Here is a 23,157-nt window from a genome sequence, read left to right as displayed (position 1 = left end):
AACTAACATGCTCAAAGAAGAAAAGCTTCTGCCCACCCCTCTTGTATAAGAGGACCTACACTCCCCTGTTGGGTCCTCTAAACAGGATCACAAAATCTTAAATTCAACAGAAAACACCAGCTAGAAATAGCAGATCTCTGCTAAAGGCGCTACTTGGGTCCATCTTTCCATTCATCTATTCAATAAGTTAACACATACTTACTAGGCTTTGTTGTGGTATCTACTGGGGATACATAAGTAGACAAGACATAAACAACACCTCCTTTGTGAGAGCAGACACTAAGATATGTCCATATTTGACATTTAAAGGGGTTATTTTTGCAAATTTTTTTCCTTAAATTGAGACCACCTAGTAAGTAACCAAATTTTAAATCAGCTATGATTTCTCAGAAATCATCATGCACATAAATGCTTCAGAGTGAGAATATTTACCCAAAAACTTCTTTGCAAATGTAATGACTCTAACAAACATTTTTTTTGCGGGGGGGGGGGGGCTGCTATAAAATTGCAGTTTAAAAATTCTTTTTGGTTTTTGGAGACAGAGTTTTTCTATGTAGCCCTGGCTGTAGACCAGACTGGCCTCAAACTCACATAGACCTGCCTGCCTCTGCCTCTGCCTCTGAATGCTGAGAATGTGTGTGCCACCACTGCATGGTAAAATCTCTTAATCTGAATACTGTACTTTTTGTATTTTGTTCTCTAAATATTGCTGTGGAATAATCCTTCTGCACACTGTGAAGATTTGTCACTCAGATTGGTTTAATAGAAAGCTGATTGGCCAGTAGCCACGCAGTAATTATAGATGGGACAACCAAACTAGGAAAATGATGGGAAGAAGAAGGGTAGAATCAGAAGAGATGCCAGCCAGCCACCAAGGAAGCAGTATGTGTAGAAAATGAGGTAACTTGCCATGAGCCATGTGGCAAAGCATACAAATATGGGTTAATTTAAAGTGTAAGAGTTAGCCAGTAACAAGCCTGAGCTATTTGCTGATCATTTATAATTTATATTGAGTCTCTGAGTCAGTTATTTGGGAGGCAGCTGCCAAGTATTTGCGAGCAGGTGGTCAGGACAGAAAAACTCCACCTACATAATATTTTCCTAGAACCATAAAACTTAAAAACTCTGGTTTGTGTCTTTTGTTCCTAATGAAAGAAATGAGATGAACCTGCCCAGATCTGTAACAAAAGACTTCCTCTCATCTTCTCCAGACACCAGACACAGAAGTCTCTGGAGATAGAGCAACAAAAATCCAGCAGACAAGATAGGCACTGTGCGATACAGTTGCATTCTTCAGAGGAAAGTGGGTGTTGGCTTGTCCCCTGACAAGAAGTTCACATGCACATAGAAACAATGCCTTCTTGGAGATTCTATGCATGTAGGTTTTCTCTCAATGCCTGGTAACTGCATTGAGTTCCATGTTTGAAGTGTTTTCTTACAGTTTTCAAATTAAATCTTCCTTGAGGTCTAGTTTGATGTTAGGGAAATAATGTGTAATTGACCACATTTCCTCCCTGTTCAAAAAATAAGCATTCAGTGAAAACCTCCTGAGAAGTACATAAACACATTGCATACACTTGAACATCTCACAGTCAGACTTCAGAAGCCCCTTAAAGGTAACAGTTACAGATAATAGGTGGAACTCCCCCAACACCTACCCAGTAGTGAATTATGTGTGAGCTAGACATCTCCCAGCCCACAACTCCCAACTCCATATTTCATACCCTTTCTCCTAGACTACAAGAAATATAAATGTCCAGGAAATCTTGGAAAAGTTTGGAGAATTATGGCATATTACTTTTTCTGCAAATTCCATGATGTCTTTCTCAATATTTATTTACAAGTCTAATTTTCTTGTGTACAACATTGAACTTCAGAAACAACAGCACTTACAAATTATGCCTTACATACCTTCAACATGCCATACACTAGGGCAGAGTGATATGCCTTTTGCAATATCTCACCAATTCATTGTTTCTCTATATACGTTTACACTGGGTGAGCACTTTATCTGTGCCAGGCCCTGTGCTGAACCCTGTGAGTAGAACAGACTGAGTCCCTGAAAACAAAAAACACAACTGTTGCCAACTCATCCCAGTATTTTATGCACAGACTTCTGCAAGACTAATTTAAGCCTGTTTCGCTAAAAATCCAATCCCATAACTCCCTGTTTTGCCAACAGAGTAGGTAAACAGCAGCCAATCACTATCCTCTCCAAAATAGCCCTCCCAAAACTTCAAGTACTCAAAGTTCCAATCTTTTATTAAAAATAAACCTATTTCTGTGAAGAATTTACATTTGATGCTTGAAACCAGCCAGGAAGACTCTTCTGCTATGTCATCACATTGTCATTGATATGAAAAGATAGAATATGAATTTTCAACCACAATGAAAATAGAAAGCAAAAGATGGCTTGTATGATCAGCCCTTTTCTTAGACATTAATCTGCAATGCAATCCTGATATTGCTCTCCTAAGAAAATATATATAATGGAACAAAAAGAATGTTATCACTGCATTAGCTGAGGGGAAATAACTAACAGTTCTCTATGCCTGTGACATAACTGAGTGCCCTGCCCCCAAAGAAATCAAGACACACTGTCACGGAACCACATTATTATCCTTTAAGAAGACTATAAAATGTGTCCATCATTCATTCATTGACATTGAACTTGTGCCAAAACTATTAAGAATACATATTAATAGATATTCCAAACGTGCAGGAATGAATGCTGAACAAAACGCAAAATGAGATTGCTACTCACTATTAATTTGTCTTTTATAAATGATAAAGTAAAGTATATGAAAGGGCAATAAATATCCTTTTATCACAAACTCAGGGATTTCTCTTACTCTATACGTGTACCAACCAGCTTAGAAACATGTATAATTACCTATGGTCATCATCATATCACTACACATTACACATTAAATAGATAACAACTATGATTATAAAGGCAATTTCCTTGACCTCCTATTTTATCTGGCTAGAAATTCCTGTGTTTTCCTAGATCGACTCTTCTGCTATGCCAGTCATGCTGTGCAGGTCAATTTTTATCAGGATAAATGACCCATGCCTTACAGCACTTTCTCTAAAACATGCTTCTATACATATGAATAGCATATGCTCAGGAAATATGATCATAGCTGCTCTTTAAGTGCTTTTTAAAAATCTGAAGTCTGTGTTGGGATAGATATACATACATACATATATATGTGTGTATATAATATATATACATATATCATACATATATGTGTGTATATCATATGTATACATATATATTATATATATATATACAACTAAGGTACAATGTGTGTTATTTGGCAGCTGAATTTGACATGAAAATATAAAAGGTTTGGGCAACCACATATTTGGAAATAGAAATCTTTCCTTAAAACATGGCTTTGGTTTTTAAACATAGCTAAATTTCTGGAAACTTCAATTTGTTAAAGACAGCCAAGACTTCAATCATATTTAACATATTCCTGGGGTTTACATATAGTGTTTCAAAGTAATAAACAACATCTTGTTTGGAGCAGCAAGAAGAAAATGAAGCAAGCACTTCTTTAGGAGTGAAAGCTCTCCTCTTAAAAATAGTTTGGAGACTCGCTCTTCTGTTGGTGAAATCACAAAACACTATTCAACAAACAAAACATGATGAGCTCAATTCAAGTTGGTAAACATTTTTAGCTGCCTTCATATGAAGTAAGAATTATAATGTAACTATAACTTCAACAATGCATCCATTATATTGGAAACTTGAGGGGGTAAAACTTTTTTAATTGTTAATAAGAACAACGGTGTCAGATTTGCACTTCAAGATCAGAAAGGCTGTGATTACCACAGTAAATCAATTGGAAGATTTAAAATTTCTCAGTACAGTTCATGGAAATGAGTTTACGTTTACTGAGAGGCACTCTCAATTCAATGACCTAAAGCCCACAGGACTGATTCATCTGAAATTCATCTGATTCATTCCTCCTACAAGGTAAGACTTACCTGTACCTTATCTATACAATAGAAAATGTCCATTAAAGCTATAAATCCTTTGCATGCTATTCCTTCATTGGCCCAAACATAAATAGTGATGTCTAGAAACATGTTCCTTAGCAAGAAGAACAAACACTATCCAAGCCTCAGAACATGATGGATCTATATTAAACTGTCCCAGGAAAGGAGACAGAGAACATTGCTGTACTTTTTATAGGGAGTCTGGTCAGATTCCACTCAACCATGCCTTCTCTTTGCACAGAGACTGATAAATAGAACCACTCTCTTACAAGCACATCCAGACAACTCACAGAACCCCTTATCTAATGAGCACGAAAGTAATCTCTCTTCTACCTATCCCCAGGCTGTTCCTAACCTCTTAGACAATAAGGAGTTTGGTAACTTAAAACATGGGAACTCATCTAAAAGTGTAAAAGTTGGTGATACTGAGCCCCTGTCCTAGCGTCTGTTTCAAAACCCTTATTGAAGTAAAGCTTGGGGGTAGATGCTCTGTCTGATGGGTGTGATGGAATGTACTTCCTCAGGTTGTTGTGACCGGCTCCTCACTTTCCTGGGGACCATCACAGGCTTTTTCAGGGAATTTTCCCCTAGCTACCCTACCTAAGAAACCAGCCCCTTCTCATTTTCTGTCCTTCTTTCCCATTTGATAACTTTCCCTTATTCTTCCATTAGTCAATATAGCCTATATATTTTTAATTTATTCTTTATTTATTTCTATTCAGATGTAAGCTGATTTCCAGGAGAAAGTTTGGTCTATTTTTTTTCCTTTGCTGAATTAGCAATAACAAAGTGGGGTCTGGCATAGATAAGGCTCCATACATTATTATTAATAGCAGTGGAATTCAGATTACTACTCCTATCAACCTCAAGTCTGTATAGGTGCTGGGGGTTTAGCTTAGATATAGAGCATATACATAGCATGCACAAGAACCTGGTTTTAAAGTCAAAAATAAAATAAAGGGAAGACAATCTGGGAAGTCTGCAGATTGAGGCTAGACATATGATATCTCACTATAACTGACAGCAACATGGGGCATATGAGATTATTACATGCCTATCACAGGTGGAACAGTGGAGAAAAGGGCAACTCAGAATTCATAGTAAGTAGCCAGTTCCAGAAAGAAATGAACCAAAGCTGTGCTCCATCCACTGATATAGCTTGTCTCTCACACTCTTGTTGCTATATTATTGCAAATTTGCATATCATCTAGGGACTTCAAACATCAGTCACTCGCATGCGTTTGTCTTCATACACCAGGCACTGGGGTCCAAAGACAGGGTTCTCAAGATTTGCGTTTCAACAGAGATGAAAACAAAGTCTTGTCATGTAAATGTAATAAAATAGATTTGTACGTTTCTGTTGGAGCCTAGAGGATGAAAAGAAATGACCCTAGTTAAGATAGGGTGAAGCCAGGCTTGGTGACTCATGGCTGTAACCCTAGCACTCAAGAGGCCAAGGCAGTAGGATTCCAGGTTTAAGGTCAGCTTGGGCTACATATCAGAACCAGGTCAGCCTGCAGCATGAGGTCTGTCTCTACACCACCATAACCACCGCCCCTCCCCGCCCCCGCAAAAATAAAATAAAATAAATGAATAAATAAATGAAGGCAAGGTTGAAGGGAAACTGTTCTGCATTATTTTGTTAGACCTTCAGTTATTTAAAGGAGCCAGAGGAATATCCTGTAACTTGTATAAGGATAAAAGGGATGCTATGAGACACTGTACTTTAAATACAGCGCTCATCACAGTCATGAACACTTCTACCTGTACACACACACACACACACACACACACACACACACGCGCACATGCACACATGCACACACACACACACACACACACGCGCACACACACACGCACACGCACGCACACGCACACACACGCACGCACACGCACACACACGGATAAGAGAAGGAATAGTTGAGAAGAAGGGAGTGTGCAACACTGAGAAATGGATAGGAGAAGGAAATGGAGGTGACTACAGCCATGATACATTCTCTGGGTGTATGTAATTGTAACAAATGAAGAATAAAAAAGTGAAGATAGAAGTCTGGGACATCTTAGGAGAAATGGCTGTTCCTAAAATGAATATCTAATCTACAAGGAAGAAGGAGTTTAAGGGCTATCTACCCACAAAGAAGGGAAAATGGTATGAAACATTAAACATTTGGTTAAACTCTCTTTCCTACAGTCTAAGAAGGGGAAATTGTTAGGTGAAATAAATGAAGAAGAATTTTTGAGATTCATCAAAAAGACCACTCTTTAGTAAATCAGGTTTGGGATGGCAGAGCCTTCTTTGACGTTTTTGACAAATTCCTATTTGTTATACAGTTCAATGGAGTAATACCTTACATACTCATTTTCCATATTTAGTTCTATGCAAAGATTCGTCTCTTGATGTCTAATCTATGTGAGAAGCTACATGTTTCTACCAGTGTAACTAAATCCACATTATCAAGAAACAGAAAACACGACTTCTTTGAAATCTGGATACAAGGACAATATTTCAACTGCTATTTTTAAAGTTCTGGGTTCCAAACACATATCTCTTAGTTCTTCATTTACTTGTTTGTTTAATGAAGTTGGCCTTACTTCCAAACAAATTTGGGGCCGGGGGCAGGAATTAGTTTCCTTATTATTTTTCTTTCATATCTCTTTTAAAAACCTGATGAATGGTCTTCTTCAGTGGAATGACACTGGGTATATCAACCACTTTAGGGCAGTCTTCATGTTCAGAAGAAGTTGACCAACATATAATGGACTCCACAGGTTTTTTGTTTGTTTGTTTGTACTTTTATAGGTTACATTTTGGTGAGATTTTGTTTTGTGGTTGGTTGGGGGGGGGGCTTTTTTCTCTTCTTTTTGAGCGTTCTGTTTGTTTGTTTTCTTGGTTTGGGTGGATTTTGTTGTTGTAATGGATTTTTGTTTTTTTGAGAAAGAGCTGAAAGTTGGATGGATTGAGACGGGGGAAGGATCTGAAAGGACTTGGGAGAGGAGAAGAATATGATCAAAAGATACTTAAATTTAAAAATTATTTTAAATAATAAAAATATAATTTAGAAAAAATGATGAACATTGGCCTTTTAAACAGTTTTTCAAATATGTATTTTAATTGAAAATAAAGTTATTTTCAAACAATATATTCTGATCATAGTTTCCCCTCCCTTGCCTCCTCTCAGATTTTTCCCACCTCTCCACCCTTCCAATTCTATGCCTTCTTTCCCTCTTTCTTAAGAAAACCAACAAGCAAATAAAAGACAAAGAAATAAGAAAAGAGCAGCAGAAATGCATACTAATGCAGAGTCACATACATGCACACTAAATCCATAAAAGCACAAAAACCAGCAACCATAATATACAAGCAAGCAGCCAGTAAGGAAAGAAATGCCCAAACAAAGCAATAAGACAAAATATCTCCAAAAATATAATTAAATTTATTTTGTCTTGCATCTACTGCTAGGCACACTCACACACACACACACACACACACACACACACACACACCTTTAAGTGTGGTTTCTGTACCCAGACACTCCCTTGAAGAAGCTAATTTTTCCTTTTCAAGCAGTTGTTAATGGGAGATAGCTTCTTGGTTGGAGATGGAGGCTTGTGTATACCTCCCTCCAGTGCTGTGACCCCATCTGGTTTGGACATGTGTGAGCCCTATTCATGCTGCCACAGTCTCTGCAAGTTCACAAATATGCAAAGTATTATACAAAACTGATTAGTGACTACATGAAAAAGAAAATTTTGAGAAAAATACATCAATATTGTAAAAGTATTTGCTTTCCAATTCATTGTTTATAGACTCTCTCAAAGCTCTTATGCCAAAAAGGAGGAAGAAAGGAAGGGAAGGAGGGAGAGAGGGAGAAGGGAAGGGAGGGAAAAGGGAGAGAGGGGAAGGGAGGGGGGAGGAAAGAGGAGGGGAGGGGGAGGGAACGGGAGGGGAGGGAAGGGAGAGGGAAGGGAGGGGAAGGGAGGGGGAAGGGAAGGGAAGGGAGGAGAAGGGAAGGGGAAGGGAAGGGAGGAGAGAAGGGAAGGGAAGGGGGAAGGGAAGGGAGAGGGAAGGGAAGGAACTTTAGAAGTACACTTAGAGAGATGGCTCAGTGGTTAAGGGGGCTTGCTTCTCTTCCCAGATGACCAAAGTTCAGTTTCTCACATCCCTTTGGGTAGCTCACAACCACCTGTAACTCCAGCTCTAGGGGAGCCTATGTCCTCTTCTGGCCCCCATGGGCACCCACACATATGTACACAAAAACACACTCAGATACACACACATACACTTGAATAATGCTATAAATTTTAAATCTAAACAACCAAAAAGAAAGTACACATGCCAAAGTGTCTATGATCTTGAAGGACGAAGAAGTCTTACCTTTTATGATTTTATGAATATATTATGTTTTGTGTATTTTCAAGTGAAAAATGAAAGCCACAAGAAACTAATATTTATTGCTTTCATATATGCATGGTACCATATGAAAGAAGGAAGTCCGCTGTCCGTGAATATGTTGATTTACATGAGAGACACCTCTGCCAGGGTTGGCAGGAAGTACTACATTACAGTGGTTACAAGTGGAGGTTTCTAAGTCAGACAGACTATAGTCTGGATCTCAACTCCATTCTTAGCAGTAGGAAGACAGAAAGAAAAAAGTATGCTTTGCCTTCCTAAAAGCTATTTTCTCATCTGTCAAAGGGGATTAAAAGCACCATTTTCTTGGGTTTGCCATTAACATATTAGATTTCATACATCTAGCACATCTCAATTTAAAAACAAATTCTTGCCTTGGGGAATTGCAACTACCAAAAGTAACCAGGTGAACACATTTGGGCTAGAGGACATGGGAAATCAGTCTCTCAATCCAGTTGGGTAACTTCTACCTTGCTCGCCAGCTTTCGTAGCACCAGAAGATACTATGACAACTGTTAGGGAGAAAAATGATCAGTGGTCATCCCCAGCACTGGACCCTGAATGTCAGACAACAGGTATCCACTGGCACAATAGTGCTACAATTGTCGTGGAGTATCTACTGGTCTCTGACTGAGGCCTGCTCCACAGCAGGGCATTTCAGGCTTGCTGTAATTTGGATCAAAGCCCCACAGCTGGGGAGGACACAGGCCCTGGTTAGTGTTGTTATTCTGAATGGTCATGCTGCCAAATTGCCTTCTCCATATTTATGTTTATACCCATAAATCTGGGCTCCTCTCAACCTTGGTCATAGAGGCTTCATTTCCCAGTGGGGAGTAGTCAATGGAAAGATGTGTAACTGGTCAAAGGTCTGGGAATAAGAGACAGAATGCTCAGGCCTAAAGAGGACATCTGTATTAACCCCAAACCACCAAAGCTTGGGGAGCATTAGGGAAGAGGGGGCAGAAAATATTTAAGACCCAGATAATAACAAAGAGTGTTATGAAATGCTGTTTTCTGGATGTGACATGAGTACCCAATAATGATCTCACAGCATCTGTAGTTACATACACAAGACCTTTATAAGATCAATACAGCCAAAATCCAGGCATATATGGGTAATCTCCAGTCCCCACCCCATACGAAATTGCTATTGACAGTGGATAGTGGCTGGGGGAGGAAGAATCATTCTTTACTGAGGATAAAAGCCAATGGTAGGTTTCCCACACTCCAGGGGATGGCCCAACACCCATGCACAGATGGGCAGCTATACATGAACTTAGTGGGGTTTGGGGGTTTTTGTTGTTGTTGTTGTTTGGGTTTTTTTTTTTTTAAGAAATTAAGTTTAGGTGTGTATTGGGGAAGATATGGGGGAAGTTTGAAGAAGAAAATGGGGCTAGAGGTGATCATATTGTGTTATATATATATGAAAATTTTAAAAATAAAGAAAAATTGTCAGGCAGTGATTGTGTATGCCTTTAATCTCAGCATTTAGGAGACAGAGGCAGGCAGATCTCTGAGTTCTAGGCTAGCCTTGTCTACAGAACTACTTCCAGGGCAATCAAGGCTACACAAGGAAATCCTGTCTTGGAAAAAGAAGGAAAGAAAGAAAGGAAGAAAGAAAGAAAGAAAGGAAGGAAGGAAGGAAGGAAGGAAGGAAGGAAGATTTTAAGCTGAAAGAAAAAACACACAAAATTGTCTTTAATTAACCAAGTATGATATTAGCATTAAATCCTCCAAATTTAGACATAAACAATCAGGGAAAACAGTCTGGCAACAGACTATAAGAAAAAATTAAATTTGATTAAAAAGGCAGCTTAATTTCTCAGATATCGATTAGGATAATAACTCTGATAAATTTGCATCCTGTTTCTAAGGGCATTATGTGCTTGCTCTCTCCTTTCCTAAACGGTCAATGGTCTCCAGAGACAGTTCCTATGACTTGAGCCTGTTATTAAAGTAGCAGATGCTATGGAAAACACCTGGTTCAGCAAATGCTCTCAGGACTGGAAAGACAAGGTACTAATGCTGCCATTTAAGACAATACAAACTGCATGGAAGAATGCTGATTGAGTTTGTAAAAGGCAAAGTGCTTAACACAGAAGACTGAGCAGTTGTGTCTTAAAGAGATTTAAATGAACTTTATCACAGTTAAATACCAAACCAAGACACACACAAAAATAAAACGTGAAACAAATAAATAGTTGCTATGCAGAGACTTTTAAAGCAAGCTGTCTGGACAGCAAAAGGAAATCTTCAAGCTTATGTCATAAGATTATATAAAATAAATAGGAATAACAAAATTAGGCTAAAAGAAAAACGATCCACAGTGAACTTGAAATCCAAAAAATATTTCAAATAGTACTTACTACAGATCTTTCTAGGAATGTTAAACTTGGCCTTCTTAGGAAAGAAAGTTTTGAAAAGTCAAGCAGGGCTCAGGGATTTGACAGTGCAGGGACACCAACTTGTCTTGTCGAAGCAAACATTGTCACAACGATTTTGCTTTCTTCCTTTGTGAAAAGAGCATTTGGGGAGTGCATGCACAGCAGAAGAAATCATCTGAGGTGGTTAGGAAAGCCAGCCCTCTGACCCTCCACTTCCTTCCACAGTTGCAGGAACCTAAGCATGTTTGCCATGCATGTGCCAAGCTGGCTAAGGACAGCATAGGGATCTACCTCTGTGCTCATACGCTGAGTCCTAGACACCCTTGAGAAACCCACTGCACACCAGCAACCACAGGAGGACTCACTATCCTAGAGAAAAATGAAGTCAACACAGCATTTCCAGAGCACCTCTTACGCTACCTAGGAGGAACAGAGCAAGGATGGGCTGTGCAGCCTCCCTTGACCCTGATTTTCTCCTGCTAGCCCATTAGCACAGATTAGTTTACTGCTCTCATTGCCCCCTAGACGCTAGGCCTAAACAGTGTGAGCCAGTGGACTGTAACAGAAATAAGCCTTGATAGCAACGGGAAGTAGGCTGGGACCAGGGCACAGCAGAGGTACAGAACAGGACATTGGGCCCCACAAAAAAAAGTTCTGATGTACACATGGCTTCCACATTTTCCAAATCAAAACTTCACAACACATAGTTTGACAGGTATGATTGTTCTTATGGGAATGACAGCACATAGAATATTTACAGCCTAAGATTGTCCTGGAAAATCTCAGACATTGACCATGGGAAATCTAGCAGCATCTACTTTTTAGAATTCTGCAGTGCTGGCTTTGCTTGGAAACTAGTGTGTCAAGTCAGCTACATCTCTACTTATTGCAATCAAAAACACATTACACATTTTTGACAGATTAAAGGTCTCCCTGATTCAAAGGTTTGCTATAAGACTAGCAGGTGATATCTGAATGAAGTGGCTGTTCACAGTTGAACAGAAAAGTGTGTATTACGTCAGATGACATTGCTTGCCAAGCTTTCCAAACTCACTGGCCTTGCAGAAGTACTGAGTTCACACATAGCGCTTTCAGTAAGAGAAGAAATATTCTAAGGAAGCCAGTGCACTCTTACATATACATTCAGGATGAAATCTATTGTATTTTCAGAGAGACAGAAAACTAGTCAATGTATGTTTTCTTGCCCTACATCCACTTAATTACACGTATGAGTGTTGTTGTTTCTTGTAAGACCCCCTCAAAAATACTTGAATGAAAGCTTCTTGTGGAGAAGCAAATGAAGGTTAGTAATCCAGTATCCTCTAGCAAATGGAGGAGAGATAAGGGAAATTCTAAGACTGAAGGGGGAGACACAAAACAACAACAAACTCCCTTTGTTTTTTCTATCAACAATGAATAAAAGTTATAATTTGCCAATAACTATAAATGAATAACACTCCAAGCTTTTAAAAACATAAGTAAACTACATAAAACATTAGAGCAATTTTTATGTGATGGGGAAATGTCTTTCTGTACGCTGCAAATATGTGTTGCTCTGATTGGTTGATAAATAAAGGCGTTTGGCCTATGGCAAGGCAGCTTATAGGCAGGCAGGAAATTCAAAGAGAGAGACAGGAAGAAGGTGGGGAGAGATGCCAGAGAGCCACCCAAGGAGCAACATGTAATGTGACGTAGGTAAAGCCATGGAACATGTGGCGATACATAGATTAATAGTTATGAGCTAATTTAAGATATAAGAGCTAGCTAGCAAAAGGCTTGAGCCACGGCCATGCAGTTATGATTAATATAAGCCTCAATGTATTTACTTGGGTCTAAGCAGCTGCAGGACATGGTGGGAGAGATTCCACAGGACCAGAGAAATCTTCTGGCTACATTTATGTGATGTCAAAATCTTTTTAAAGGCTGGAAATACATCAACTGTGTCTTGGTAGCACAGAAACTTCACCTTTGCAAAACTTACTTTGTTTCAGATGAGGAAACTGAGGCACAGAAACAGGATCAAGGTTGACTGGTTAGCTGTGACTGAGTCAGAATGCAGCCTCTCTTCCTGCAGTTTGTAGATGAGGTTATTCGTCCATAAAATGTGGGTGTCGAACTCTCGAGGTCAATGCCAACCACAACACCCTGCAGTGTTGTGTTGATTGATTGCTTTGTAATCTACTTATTTGTATTTTGGCTCTTAAATAAAGGTAAGGCTGCCAGGTTTGACATATTTCTAGCCCTTAGAAAGCTGACCTGACAGTACAACCCTTCCAAAACATTTACAGAGACAGTGTTCTGAGCAATTTACAGAATTTAATAAGGTGATGTATCTCAAAGCACAGTGCAGTTACAAACAGCCAACCTGAATGGATGCATAGGAGGGAGGCATTATTATTTTTAATTTTCAGGATGTCATTACCAGGGAATACATGTGCCAAATGGTAACAGGGGCCACTTCTTTTTTTTTTAAGACCTCTGAAAGAACCATGTAGAGCGATGAGGAAAGGGATACAGGAAGTGTGATGAGACCTCACAACAGACTGAGAATAAGAAAATACATGGACTAATTATGTGAAGGTGAAAAGTATTCAATGCCTTTCCTCTTGCAGAGACTATCCAGTATTTAATAACCCAGTATAAGTTCTGGACAGATACCCTAAGAATAAAGTATGTAAGTTAAGATATAAAATTTAAGAACATATTAAAAATTCTACAATAGCTATGTTTCTTGTCGATCATTACTGTAGATTTTATTGAATGCCAACATAAGATTTATTAGAGAAATAGCTATGTAGCTTAAATAGTTATAAATAAATTACCAAATTGTTAGAGTAGTACTTTATTGCTGTCTAAAACTTCTGTGGTCCAATGTCTACATTTTACGTAAGCCGTAAATCAGTAACTCAAAATACAATAGCAAAGTGGACAAATATTTATTTGGGGCCACAGAATACTTTTCTCATAATACATAGATCTGTACAAATCCCTATACCACAAAAGCTTCATCAGAGTCAGAGGAGAAAGAGGACTATCTGGGGGAAAGTGTTGGGCAGTCTAGAAGTACAGCTCACTGACTTCTCATGCTTTGAGATAACCAGCTTCCCTTCAGACTGTAGTGAATTGGTCTATACTGGTGAAAATTCATAGACCGTGGTTTATCAGGCATGATTCTGAGCTCATTAATATTGTGGGATCTTGCATCATCATGAATAAACTAGTTTCCAACTAACATGGTGCAAGGCACAGAAAGAAGCTTCTGGGATGGGAATGGTCACAGGCAGTATGGCATGTTATGAAGACAGCATCGTGGCTTAGAAATAAAACTAGTCCAATCTGCTTTAGTTAAAAAAAAAAAAAAAAAAGTTGAAGGGAGGAGAAAGATTAGCATGAAAAGACAAGAACCCAAAGGGAGGAGAAAATTAGTACCTGGCAAAAGAGAAAAGAAGGAAGCTTTCTTTTAAGTCTTTAAACAGGCAGTAGTCTGTGGCTCACAGGCAGTAGAGTGCCTGTCTAGCACACAGGAAGCCAGGAGTTCAATCCCCAGCATTACATAAAACTCTGCACATCTGTGACCCCAGTGCTGAGGACAAGGAAGAGGAGGAGCAGGAGCTCAGGGCAGCTCAGCTGCATGGCCAGCTGGAAACCAGCTGGGGCTCCATGAGACCCAGTCAAACACACGGAGTAAGAGGAAGCACACAAGATAAAGGAGACTTCAGATAAAGGGGCTTTCTGTGTGAGCCTGATGACCTCAGTTCTCCAATCCCAAAGCCCAAGATGGAAGGAAGGGGATAAACTCCAGAAAGCTGTGCTACAACTTCCACATGCAAGTGATAGCATATGGATCACACACACACACACACACACACACACACACACACACACACACACTAATAATCATAAGCATAATAAATGAAACATTTTGCTTTCATTTATTTATTTTTTATGTGTATTGGTGTTTTGCCTGCATGTATGTCTGCGCCCCTTGTGAGTGCCTGGTGCCTGTGAGAGCCAGAGACAGGGAATTGCATCCCTCAGGACTGGAGTTACAGGATGTTATGCACAGCTATGTGGGTACCAGGAATCTAATTCAAGACCTCTAGAAGAGCAGCCAGTGTTCTTAACCTCTGAGTCATCTCTCCAGCCCTAAAATATACTTTTTAAAAGCAGTCTCTATTATTTTCTTTTATTTTGGATTTTCAAGACAGGGTTTCTCTGTGTACCCCTGGCTGTCCTGGAACTCGTTCTATAGACTAGGCTGGCCTCAAATTCAGAGGTCTGCCTGACTCTGCCTCTCTACATGTTTGGCTAAACAAGCTTAAGTACTAATTAGGCACTTAAGATCCACTAAGCTGTGCAAGGCGTCACACCACAGGCACTGGATTCCAGAAGCCTGCCCATAGACCAGAGACAGATCCTGATCCCCTGCCTGGATGCCCCCCAAACAGTTCGAGCCAAACAACCATCTTCCATATCCAGAGGGCATAGTCCCTGGGAGGGAGGTGGAACAGAGAGAACTGTTAGACAGATATAAACCCTATCATACTGTCCCCAGGATACAGGATGGCCTGAAAAGTAAGCCTGTGAGTGTCTCTGCCATCTAAGTGTGTGTGCATGTGTGCACACATGCACATTATCTAAACTTTCGTAAGCACTCATTCTCTGAAAAATGGAAATAAACATAATACCTGGTCCATGTAACACTTAAGATACTTACTGAAACAATGCAGGCCAGGCATGCGCTATAGAGCTTGGCCCCTGGTTTATAGTAATAAATTTCAGCTCTTCAAGCCTAGGTGAAAGGCAAGAGTTGAAAATAAGAAATGTGCAGCTACCAAGGTTCTGTGGACATTTGAGTACTTTATACATATTACCACTAATTGCTGTGTAACAGTTTCCTCCAAGATTGAAACATCCCATTCCACAGGAAGCTCCTTAAGTAGGAAGGTAAACAACTCAAAATAGCTTCAGGGAGTCCCTGAAACTGACCAGATTGACTAGGCCCTTTCTGCCATAGTAAGCATTAAAATCTGTGAGTTCTTCTCAGAAGCAAGAAAGCTGACCTGTGAATAAGACTCTGAGGCCATACCAGCTGCCTAGAAGAAGCAGAAACCAGCCTAGCTGTCTGGAAGAGGGTTAGACCAACTGAGGCACCAGGAAAGGACACTCTCTAGCATGTTGAGCCAGCTGCAGGCTATACAGTATGACAGCTAAGTGAGCTGTCATCCATGCTGAGGTGGGCTTTGGTGATGAAGCTGACTTTGAGTCATTTCTGCTCCTGTAAGTAACTCCTTACCCATACTCCTGTAAGTAATCTTAATAAACTTCATTGGTTCACCAAGTTGGACTTTGCTGGTATCCGTTCTTTGGTCTATTATGGAATCCCTAATTGGGAAAAGTAGATGTGTCTCTTCAGGAAAAATTTTGTCATAGGACACTAATTCAAGTTCCTCTGATCCATCAAGACATATACATATTTTTGTTTTTGTTTGTAACTTCTGTAGAATTATGGTAATGTCTCCTAAACTGATGATACTGGCCTGGCCTCAGTAACTCAAGCTTAACCATAAAAATAACACACTCCCTTTACGATGATACTGTAATTAAATAGCCTCAACTTAGTCTAGGTATGCACAGGCTGATAATGGCAGATCTAATTCACCCAAGAAGATTCTAGCCAGAAAGTAATACATTCTCAGAAGCCAAAATTTCCATTTACACCTGTAAATAGAAAATTCAATTTAATGCAAATTATTTAATAATAAGACCAGTGGGCAATGAACCATACTAAATGTATCACATGAAATGGATCAGTCATGCAGCATGGTGACCAGGAAAGAAATTTTTAACATTCTGTAGCTAAGTAGTACATGCTGACACACATCCCGCAAACACCACATATGCACATAAAACAAGGTGTGACTACAGAAATGTGTTATATGTCTAAAAATGAAGACAGTCTGATTGAGAGGATGGTGACATCCCTGTACACTGAAAGCAGCTTGACCATCACCCAAGGGATTATCTATCCATGTGTAGTACTATTTTACACAGTGAACAGCAGAGCAGTTTTGGGGACAAGGGCAATTCTAAATGATGTGAGTGAAGGTAAAGATCATCAGATCTGGATGCAAGCACACCCTTCACTGAGAATTCTTCTTGAGAGAGTTCAGAGGTCCCAATCCACACATGTAAAATGAGCCAAAGACCTACATAAGTCTCTCTGTAGGGCCACTCAAGAAGCTAGATTAAAGTATGTTGCAGTGTCTTGGGTACTTTTCTTTTGCTGTGAAGAGATACCGTGACCAAGGCAACTAGGAGTCAAGGTTCCAGAGGGTGGTAGAGTCCATGACCACCACAGCATTTCATTAGACAAGTAGGCATGGCACTGGAGGCTTATATCTTTGGGCTTATATCTGATCCCCAAGTTGGAGACAAAGAGGGACAGAGCTAACTAGAAATGAAATGGAAGTTGTTAGGCTTGTCAAATACTTTTACCTTTCCTTTATTAAGAAAACCCCACACATTTCAGCTTGTAAACCACAACAACAAACCTTTGGTTATCTCACCTAGGTGCTCACAGTACCTTACCATGGAGTGCTATTCCAGTATACAACGTATCTATACTCTAGACTCCAAGGAGTATGCAGACCAAAATCAAATGCACTTCAGAGGCAAGCTATTTGTACTTTGTTTTTTATGTGTTTACAGGGTATCGTTGCCTGGAGATGAGGTGTTTCACAGGACATGTGATTTTTCAGGACCTGAACCAACAAGTCTAGGGTAAGGAGAGGGTACGCCTGTCTCTCTATGTATTTTTCAGAAAAGAAAACCAATATGTAATCTCAACATACATGCCAAACCAAATCAACACATATATGCTCAATTTTTGAGTAGCACATTTAATTACATTAATTGTTCATTAACTCAATTTTAGCAAAATTCAGTTTTTTTCAAATCTTATAGAAAGTTGTCAAGTCCCGAGCATCAACCTAAGAATTTAACCCAAGCCCACAGGTAATCAGTCACTTGGTCCATTTGGGAGAAATGTTAATATAAAATTATTTCTATTGAAGAATTAATTCAATTTTTTGTAAAGTGAAATCCAATTTTATATTAGCCTGAGATATGTATAGGATTCATGGAATAAAAATATTATCACGAATATGACTTAATCCCAATCTAAATAAACCATCAGAGCCTATTCTTTGGTACATGATTGAACTTTGTATTTTCTTCTTGCAAAAGAGTGTGCTAGAGAGAGTCATGTAAAAATAATGCTTTTATATTTACTCACATTGACCACTCCCTCCTTCTTCATATCACTAAGAAAATACGAATGTAAATTAGTAAATAACTTGTTTTCTAAAATGACTGCAGATATATTGTCCAGTCAGTTGACTTCTTCCCAAATTTCCAGTGATGCCTGCCACAAATACCCTATGATCAAAATACTTTCCCATAATTAAGAAGTAGTGGCAATGTAGGAGTAGTTCACCCACAGATCTGAAGTCATATGGAAAATCCTGTGAATTTCCAAATGAATCCACTGAGTGAAGTATAAAGTAAAAACGGGCTTAAGAGACAGCTGAGCATGTTTATGTAGCCAACAGGGTTGAAGATACACTGGCAATACTGAGAGGTGTTGCAATAGGCCAACCATCCCCTTTCTATCCAGGAATGTCTTATGTTCTCATTAGTGTCTCATATCTGGACAGCTGTGATATTAAATCTGGCCCCAAACTAGAGTCAACAAAAGAATTTATTCTTTATTCTTTAGTTCATTCTTTTTTTCCCATATTAAGTACACATGCACATACACATGACATACACGTGTACAAGAACATGTACACATACACAGGCACACACACACACACACACACACACACACACACACACACACACACACATCTCAGGTTTTGTTCAGGGAAGTACTTTATCTCCAAATAGAATTTTATGACTCATAGCCAAGGACAAGAAAGGGGCTTTGTTAACAAGCTTGTTCTGATCATATCCACCCTGTCTGATAGGAGTACATGTTCATAGCACCTCACTTCCATAAACACAACAGTCCTTCTAAATAGTCCTTTGAGTGGCCACCTTTAGTACTGGGTTAGGCTTCAAGTTTTTAAAGCTGAATTTCTTTGGAAGAGCAAATGCTTTAAGGGTGAAAGGAAAGGGCAGTTTTCCCCATTCCTTTATCTTTCATCATCTCTTAAAATATGCCGTTAGGAAAGATTTGGGGGAGTGTTGGTTAGAAGCCAAGAGTTTCTTTGACCCTTTTAGTTGTTGCCATACCATGCTTCTTGCCTCAGGAAGTGACTGTGCTTTTGAACACATTCGCATTTTAAGGTAGCCAATGTGGGCATAGCAAAAATCTGAATACAGCACCAAGTGTAGGCATTAGCATTTCACAGTTAACAGTTGGATCTCCTGTGTCTTCTGCTGTGACTAACACCCCATTAGATCAGTGCTATCATCTTTTCTTTGCAGATGCAGAAATTGATACCCACAGAAGCCATGTGACTTGATCAAATCACTTGCCAAGTGATAAGTGGTTGAGTTAAGAATTCAGCATTCTGGATAAAGCTACTCCAAAAAGGCATGTGTTATTAAACAAAAATCCAAGTATCGAAGTGAGGTTCCCCCAAATGATTTGATCAGAGAGGTTTTAGAGGCCTCCAAAACAATAGGCTGTTACCATCTCTCTTGAATAGTTTTATGTCAACTTCATACAAACTAGAAGCATCAAAGAGGAGGAAGCCTCAGCTAAGAAAACCCTTCCAGCAGGGTGTGGTGGCACACATGCCTTTGATTCCAGTACTCAGGGGGCAGAGGCAGGTGGACCTCTGAGTTCAAGGCCAATCTGGTCTACAGAGCAAGTTCCAGGACAGCTAGAACTACACAGAGAAACTCTGTCTCAAAGAACCAAAAGAAAGAAAAGAAGAGAAAAAAAGAAAAGGAAATAAAAGAAAAGAAAGAAAATGCTTCTGTAAGATAGGCTGTTGACAAGCCTGTAGAGCATTTTCTTAATTAGTGATTGTTGGGGGAGGGCCAGCCCATTCTGAGTAGTGCCATTTCTAAGCTGGTGGTCCTAAATTCTATAAGACAGCTGAGCAAGCCATAGGGAACAAGTTAGTAAGTACTACTATCCCCATGGCCTCTGCATCATCTCCTGCCTCCAGATTCCTGTCCTGTTTGAATTCTTGTCCTGACTTCCTTCAAGGATGGACTACAACCTATGTAAGACAAATAAATCCTTCCCTCCCCAGCCAGGCAGTGGTGATACATGCCTTTAATCCCAGCACTCAGAAGGCAGAGGCAGGCAGATCTCTGTTCAGAGGCCAGCCTGGTCTATAGAGCAAGATCCAGGACAGGCACCAAAACTACAGAGAGAAACCCTGTCTCAAAAAACAAAAACAACAAAACAGCTTTTTTTTTGATACATGATCTGAAAAAAAATCAAGTTAGAACTAATCTGGAAGCTTCTTGCCTGCCAGGTAGTTTTCATAGTCCTGGGAGGTCTAAACATGCTTCTGGGAAGGAGAATATCAGTAGTCTCATCAGCTGTGATTCCGGTGACCTACTAGACCAAATTGCCTGGCCCACTTATGCAATAATGGCACTACTTTTATGGGAGTAACCAACTGCTCTCTAGTTGGATTTGAGACCCATAGGAAACAATCCATGCTTAGTACTGTAAACCTGGTGAAAAAAAAAAAAAATCATTGTTGGGGACAGCATAGGCTCAGGTAGGGGTTGCTTGATACTTTCAGTTAGCAAATTGACATAGTATCAATCTACCTACCAAATATTTATATTTATAGCTATTGACATAAGTTCTTCTCAACTTTAATCAGAGAACATCTTTTTATGGTGAAAATTAATGAATGGAGAGGTTTGTGGCTACATAGGGTGCTTACCCCTAAAAAAAAAAGAAAAGAAAACATTTATACCACCCCCTCTCTGGCTCAGGGGACATGGTAGAAGAAGGAGTGGAAAGGCGCTAAGAACCAGAAGACAGGAAGAAGGGATGAAAAATGTCATCTCCTGGGCAAGGTAGAGCCTTTGCAATCATGATTTCAAAGCAGCTATGATTGTCTGCACTGAGTCTGCACAAGAATGGGTCCATGAACAGTCAGGCATGAATGGAGGCTCAAGGGGTTCACTTCTCACTGATGTTACTGATAGACTCAAGAAGATGGAGAACTTCAGTTATGCACTCACTGATGACCTCATCAGGCTCCAGTGGTTATATCCTATCCAATAATCACACAGATGGCCTTGTGTGGTAAATGGGCCATAAAACAAGACAAAAAGTCAGGAGTCTTGGAAAGGAACTGGTAGTGACTGTGGAGATAGGTAACAGGGTGGGAAAGAGATTTAAGGTGGTGTTGGAAAGACAGTATACACATTGAAATTGTCCAAGAACAAAATTAATCAAGTTTTAAAAACCTTAGCCTTTGTTCAAATATATCTGGAGCTAGGAATGGTGGTGCATGCCTTTAATCCCAGCACTTGGGAAGCAGAGACAGGCAGATCTCTGTGAGTTCGAGGCCAGCCTGCTGTACTCACTCAGAGAGTTCCAAGACAGCCAGATAAACATAGTGAGACTCTGTCTAGAAAAAACAGAAACAAAACCAAACATACTTACTTGCATATATATATAAACACAGACATGAGTGAATTTATATTGATAGAAAATAAAGTTCCATCTTTGAAAATAAGTTTTAAAATAAAGTTGAACCCCCCCAAAAAAATCAACAATAAGCTTATTGCCATGAGGTCCATTTCTAAGACCCTTAGTCCGTTATGTGGTAGCAACATATGTACCAATGCAATTAAGTTATTTCATATACAGAGTAAAGATGCCCAAGGGAAAAGTCAAATAGCTCTTTACAAAGAAGTTCTACTTCTTTATAGTTTTTTTTTTTATTTTGGCTTTCAATATACAAACAGTGGAGTCTATAAATAAATCAAAATATTGAAATTCTTTGTTTATATTTATTTTAATTCAAGTATCATACTTTTTCAGCAAAATCCTAAGCCTTACTTATATTCTAATGAACTGACAATTACTGAAAATAATATTCTTCCAACAAAAGCCAAATCCACATTTAAAACTATTAATAGCTCTTGTTACAAACAGAAGCCTGATTCAATATTTGGGCATAACAGACAGTCTTGGTATTTAAAAAAAAACAATGAATAGAGAGGCAGTAGTGACAGGAAGAAGGACTTAAACAGGAAAGGAGGTTGCTACAGAAGCCAGGCTTCTAAGGAGCCCCAGCCACCATAGACTCCCCAAGGAGCAGGCCATACTGTTGTGCTCCTTGGCACTGCTGTGGAGCCTACATGACACCCTTCCATTGATAGTCTGTCTGGTTTTATTTTTCCAGTGTCAGGGGCTGGATCCAGTCCCTAAGACTCAACAGCTAATTGAGATGCTATTACAACCAAGACAAAGCAATTGGAAGTGGGTGAGTGTGCCGTGCACCAATACCACAATACCCACCACCCAGAATGAACACCTGGGGAGGGAGGTCAACCATTGGAGAACTTTACTCATCTTAGACCATGGCCCTTCTTCTGGTAATTCTGACTCTAAAATTTATTCCCTTTCTTTTCCAGCCTCTTCAGAGTTTCCCTATGAGCCTTTAATCCGGCCTCAAAGGGTGATAACACATGACAGGTGATTTAAACTCTTTTTCTCTTGCGGTTGATGGATTTCCAAGACCTGACCTTCTGCACATTAGGAAGATCTACTCCTACCTTCGCTTATTTTGTAGCTATTATTAGACTAGATGTGCTTGCCTTCTGTACTTCCAATAACATTCATCCTACAGTCTCTCTTCTCTGTTCCCCTGCACAGATTAGGTCTGCCTTGATGGTTTTCTTACTCTACTTCCCGAGGAGTGCCCAGCACATAGTAGGGAATTAACTAGCACTCACTCGCTAATTGAGTAAACATAGGATGTGTGTGTGTGTGTGTGTGTGTGTGTGTGTGTGTGTGTGTGTGATTTATCATTAGTTTGGGAAATGCAGTACCTCATAACATATTTGAATTTATTAATTGGCTGAATATTCTGATGTATTAGCCATTTCACTTACATTAACCTTAACATATTTAAGAAATACACAGAGAAACATATTTTTTTAAAGTTGTCCAGGTGGGAGAGATGGCTCAGAGGTTCAGAGCACTAGCTACTCTTCCAGAAGACCTGGGTTCAGTTCCCAACACCCACATGATGTCTCACAGTCATCTATTTATTCTAATTCCAGAGAGTTCAACACACTCTTCCAGCCTACAAGGGTACCGCAAAATACCTATACACATAAAAATAAATAAAA

The sequence above is a fragment of the Onychomys torridus genome, chromosome 4 (genome assembly GCF_903995425.1).
Source record: "Onychomys torridus chromosome 4, mOncTor1.1, whole genome shotgun sequence".
Lineage (NCBI taxonomy): Eukaryota > Metazoa > Chordata > Mammalia > Rodentia > Cricetidae > Onychomys > Onychomys torridus.
Note: the sequence above shows the minus strand (reverse complement) of the source record.